Consider the following 6,130-nt stretch of genomic DNA (forward strand, 5'->3'; position numbering starts at 1 on the left):
TTAGGGTATATTGGTCATTTTTAGATTTCAGGGGTATTTTGGTCATTTTTTCGGGTTTGGGAGTATTTTGATCATTTTTTGGGTTTAGGGGGGTATTTTGGTCATTTTTAGGTTTCAGAGGTATTTTGGTCATTTTTTGGGTTTTGTGGGTATTTTGATCATTTTTTTGGGTTTAGGAGGTATTTTGGTCATTTTTAGGTTTTAGAGGTATTTTGGTCAATTTTTTGGTTTTTGAGGGTATTTTTGTAATTTTTAGGTTTCGGGGGTTTTTTGGGTTTTGGTGTATTTTGGTAATTTTTTAGGTTTTAGGGGGTATTTTGGTCATTATTTGGGTTTTGGGGGTATTTTGGTAATTTTCTAGGTTTTGGGGATAGTTTGGACATCTTAGAGGTTTTAGGGGGTATTTTGCTCATTTTAGAGATTTTGGAAATATTTTAGTCATTTTAGAGGTTTCATGGGTATTTTGCTAATTTTAGAGATTTTTGGGATATTTTGGTCATTTTAGTAGTTTTTGAGCATATCTTGGTAATTTCAAAGATATGGGGGTATTTTGGTTATTTTAGAAGTTTCATAGGTATTTTGCTTATTTTAGAGATTTTGACGATGTTTTACTCATTTTAGAGATTTTGGGGATAATTTTGGATGTCCAAGGGTCTACAGGTAATTTTGGAAGTGTAGGGGTATTTGTGTCATTTTTGGTATTTAAGGGTATTTTGGTAATTTTGGAGGTCAGGAGGATATTCAAGTAGTTTTAGAGGTATTTGGGTCATATTGTGTTAAATGGATGAGTTACAAATTAAATGGGTTAGGGTAGTAATGGATAATTAATTTATATATAAACGGGTCATAAATGGATAAATGGGTAATTACACATCTAACTCATTTATGATCCAACCTGCTCATTTGCCACCCCTAACCGTGGGTTTGGTACTACTGCAGGAAAATAAATTTTAGCAAAAAGCTGAAAACTAATAATTACTTGGGAATCAACTAGTGTTACCTACTAGTGAGATATTGTCATAAATAGCTTGGTTTAATCAACTTTGTCATAATTAAAGTTCTGTTTATGACAAAGTTGTCATTCCCAGCTAGAGTAGATTGGTTTTCTTTTTCCAGCTACCGTGTGTTGCGTTGGTTTTTTAAAATTTTCAATTTGACAAAGTTGGATGTATTATTTTATTTATGGATTTAGGCTCTAATTGTACCAAATTATTCTAAATTTAAACCAAGTTAATTATTAATCCAATTAGAACATTAGTAGTGGGGGTGTAAACACCCTCCAGTTGCTATTTTGCCCACCAATAAGCCAAAACACCGGCTCCATCCAGGTATGTATTTCAAAAATAATTCCCAACCTGTGAGCAGTCAGTTCTTTAATATAGAACTTACTATAGCATTAGATGTAAAAAAAAATGTATTATTTTATTCTCATTCTCTTTCTCCAAATAAATTAAAAAGATACATTCTCTCTCCTTAGTCTATATCTCATCTCTCTCTCTCTTCAGCCAATTGTTCTCTCTTTCACCATTTCTTAGACGTTGCTCTTTCTGTCTTTCTCCCTCTCTCTCAAATCAACAAAAAACGTTTGCTTCCCATATGTTTTGTTTTGTTTTTTTTTTTTTGAAGCAAATGCGTATCGCATTTGCAAACGTTCTCCCTCTCTCTCAGATCAACAGTGTTGTGGATTCAATGGTTTGCTCTCTTTCTCCCTCTCTATCAGATCGGTGGCTTGGTTTTGTTCCGTGGGGATTGGCAATGCTCTAGTGGTGGGTCTATGGTGGTGATGGTTTACTAGGTCTATGAATTTTTTTTTTTTGGTGGTGGGTTTACCATTGGTGGTGGTGTGTAGTGCAGCGATGGTGGAGTGGGGTTGTTGGGGTTTTCTTTTTGCTTTGATTTTTTGTTGTGGGTATTATGGTTGAATTGTGGGTAGCCGACGGTGGTTGCTTTTGATTCGTGGCTAATTTTTTGTTGTGGAATGTGTGGGTTTGATGGTGGTGGTGGTGGTGGGGATCGGTTTGTTGTGGTGGAGGTGTGGTACATATAGGATAGTATCCTTACCTATGATGGTTTTTTGGTGATAACACTAGGGAAAATAAGGATAAGAATTGGATTTAACTGAGGAAACCCTGAACTCTTGAGACTTAGCTTGAAATTAATTCTTTGATGATTTATTCATTATTGTCTTACTGCTTAAATACAACAATTGATAACAACAAAAACGAAATACAAGGACTTCTTCCTAATATGAAGGGACACTATGGCATAAAAACCCAACATGCTAGGGACCCATTCACAATTGAAAAGCAATCCAAACTAACCAATAATCCTAACGTTACAATAGAGATCTTCCCAAAGATAATAACAAACACCTAAAACAGAGGACACTAAAAACAATCACCTAAAACAGAGGACTCCAAACCACATCCAAGTAGATACACGTATCAACTCCCTCCCCTCTTGAAAAGGCCCTTGTCCTCAAGGGTATACTGAGGAAACTGCAACTTCATAGCTGTTAAGTCTTCCCATGTGGCATCACTAGTTGGTAAGCCTTGCCAATGCATGAGTACTTCAATTCTATTTCGATGAGTCCTTTGCAAAAACTTTGGTGCCTAACTTCTCCTTTAACAAAGACACATGGAAAACCGGATGTATAAGAGAATCTGAAGGTAATTCCAATTTGTAAGCTACCTGTCCAATACATTGCAGGATGCAAAATGGACCATAATAGTGTGGAGCTAACTTCGCATTTTAGCGCAAAGAAATAAAGACTTGACAATATGGTTGAAGCCGTACATACACCCAAGTCCCTTCATTATAGACCTTTTCCCTATGCTTCAAATTATATCTTTTCTTCATTCGATCTTGTGACATCTTGAGATTTTCCTTGAGATCCTTCAGAATCTGATCCTTCTTCATCAATTCTATTTTCACAATAGCTACCTTTGCAATACCCGGAACATAAGTCAGTAATGATTGTGGCTCTCTACCATACACCACTTCAAATGAAGTCTTTTGGATAGCCAAATGCCAACTTGTATTGTAACAAAATTTTTCCCAACATATCCACCTAACCCATTGCTTGGGTTTGTCACTGGTGAAGCAACGTAAATAAATTTCTATAGTTCTATTCACCACCTCGCTTTGTCCATCAGTTTGTGGATGGTAAGCCAAACTAAAATTGTAATTAGTTCCATTAAGATGGAACAACTCAGTCCAAAAGGCACTAGTAAAAGCTGGATCATGATCACAAACTATAGTTCTAGGCATACCATGGAGCTTAAAAACATTTTCAAAAAATATTTGGGCAATACTCACTGTTGTGTAAGGATGTGTTATGGGAATAAAATTTGACTATTTAGAAAGCCTATCTACCACAACTAGGACAATGGACTTGCCCTGAGACATGGGTAGCCCATCCACAAAATCCATGGAGATATCTTCCCAAACTCAACTTGGAATTGGCAACGGCTGTAGTAAACTAGCAGGAGAAAGTTGTTCCACCTTGTGCCTTTGACAAATTTCACATTCCGAATAAATGCCTTGATGTCCTCCCTTATCTTAGCCCAATAAAAATTTGCTCGCACCCTTTGAAATGTTTTTTGGAATCCTTCATGAGAGCTTCCATGAAACTGGTTGATGATATCAACCCTTATAGCTGAACTTGAATCAAGGTAAGTCCAATCCTTGAATAAGAGTAAACCATCTCTTAGCTCCCAAGGCCCCATTGCCTTATCATCTTGAACCTTCTGAATTAGTTGTTGTACTTGAGGCTGAGAGTGTTGTTCTTCCCTAATTGCATCAACCTAATGCGGAACAAGGGATGAGAAAGCTATCAATTGCTCCTCCTTCATAGCTTCATCTTGACGAGATAATGCATCAACCACTTTATTTTCACTATCCTTCTTGTATTCAATTGAAAAATCAAATCCCATAATCTTGTATAACCAGTTCTGTTGAGCCTCCGTTGTGATTTTTTGACGCCAAAGGTACTGCAAACTTCGCTGGTTTTTTTGCACTATGAATTTCCTTCCCAATAAATAATCCTGCCATTTTTTCACTACCATAAGTAAGGCAAGTATCTCTTTTTCATAGGTGGATAACATCAAATTTTTCCCATGTAATGCTTGACAATGAAAGGCAATAAGACAATCTTGACATAGAACAGCTCCAATACTTGACCTAGAGGCATCACACTCAATTACAAATTCCCTTCTAAAATCTGGAAGTGCCAAAATAGGTCCTTGGGTCATTGCTTCCTTCAATCTTCGAAATGCTTCTTCACCTTTGGTAGTCCACTTGAATGAATTCTTCTTCAACATGTTGGTTAGTGGAGCAGCAATCTTACCATAGTCTTGAATAAATTTTCGGTAATACCTTGTTAGTTCGAGAAAGCCCCGCATTGCCTTTGGAGACCAAGGTAAAGGCCACTGTACCATTGCTGAAATTTTTTCAGGATCCACGAGAATCCCTTCCAGAGAGATGATATGGCCCAAGTAGTTTGGCCAAAACTACTTCTTCTTTTTTTGGGTTAATTTAACATGAAGTGTATGGCTTCTCAGAACCTCCAAAGCTTCTTTAAGATGCCGTAAGTGTTCGTCCCAAGTTGCACTACAAACTAGGATGTCGCTGAAAAATACAAGCACAAATATATAGAGTTGGTTCTTGAACACGTCATTCATTAGTGCTTGAAATGTGTATGGTGCGTTCGTGAGATCGAAAGGCATAACAAGGAACTCGTAGTGCCCATGGTGATTGCAAAATGTCGTTTTTGGCACATCCTTATCTTGAACTCGAATCTAATGATAGCCAGAACGCAAGTCTAATTTAGAAAAGAACCTTGCTTCATTTAATTTGAAAGGTTGAAAATGTGTTAAAACACAAGAGCTTGTTTAGAACCACAATTAAAAGATTATGGCTAGATTGCTTTTATTCTAACTTATCTAAGTGCAGAACAAAAGTAAATGAGGCACAATAAACTGATAACTACTCTAGTGCATAAACATGAACAACAAATAGTAAAAGTAAAGAACAAAAGTAAGGGAAGAGAAATGCAAACACAAGATAACATACCGATATGTTATTGAAGAGGAAACTGAATAACTCAGGGAAAAACCTCTTCGCCACCCTCTAGGCGGTAAAACGATCCACTAGACAATAAGTGGGATACACGAATAGCAAGAGACCCTCCAAGCCTAATCTACCCAATGTACCTAAGCCCTCCAAGCTCCTACTCTAATAAGGCTTCTCGGAATCGTGTCTTGTCTAGCTTTCCAGATCCCACAATACACTTGATTACATTTGCCAAGCCTCATCGACTTCTTTTGGCAAATCCTCAAAACTTCCTAAGCTCCAAAACACTTTCTACACTCTGAATAGGTGTGGGTTGTGCTTGGGTACAAATCTCCTCTCAAGGTATGAAAATGGGAGAAGGAAGGAGAAGGGGCTACAATGATTTCTCACTAAGCATGTGTAGCACTCTCTTTAAAAGATGGGTGTGTGTGTTGTAGAAAACCTATCTTGGGTTTTCTCACTGAATGACCTTCTTTACATTTGTGGGTAATGAGGGTATATATAGTATGGGCGAAGAGTAAGAAAGTCACACTTAAAAATCCTACAGCAAAATGTTTCGCAACCACCTCGCGGGAAGGCCTTACCCATCGTGAAACTAACAACCTGGCATGACTCTTCAGCTTCCAGTCATGTGCTTCTCATGTGCCCTTTTTGCGAGAACCCTTCTCGAAAACTTCTCACAAGTTAGTCACAAAATGCACTGATCTTCATTTCATGCTCGATTCTTCACCAACTTAATACTAAACCCAATACAATAAAATCCCACAAAATACAAGGAACAAAATTAAAGCAATTACAATACTTTTTGTCATGGAATAAAGCCAACACTAAACATAATTGTAAATCACAAGTTTACAATCTCCTCATTTGGCTATTCCGTGACAAAACACCCTAAAACAGACTCTAGACTTAAACGTGAGTTTGAGAATAACGGTAAAACTCACTCACTCCTAAATCTAAATACCTGTGATGAACTTGGAACATGTATACCTGTAACTTGAAACACTTGCACAAAACGCATTAGACCTTCAAGGTAAAGCAAGTAATAAAAGGACAA

This window comes from Quercus lobata, chromosome 5 (assembly GCF_001633185.2).
Source record: "Quercus lobata isolate SW786 chromosome 5, ValleyOak3.0 Primary Assembly, whole genome shotgun sequence".
In the NCBI taxonomy this organism is placed as follows: Eukaryota; Viridiplantae; Streptophyta; class Magnoliopsida; order Fagales; family Fagaceae; genus Quercus; species Quercus lobata.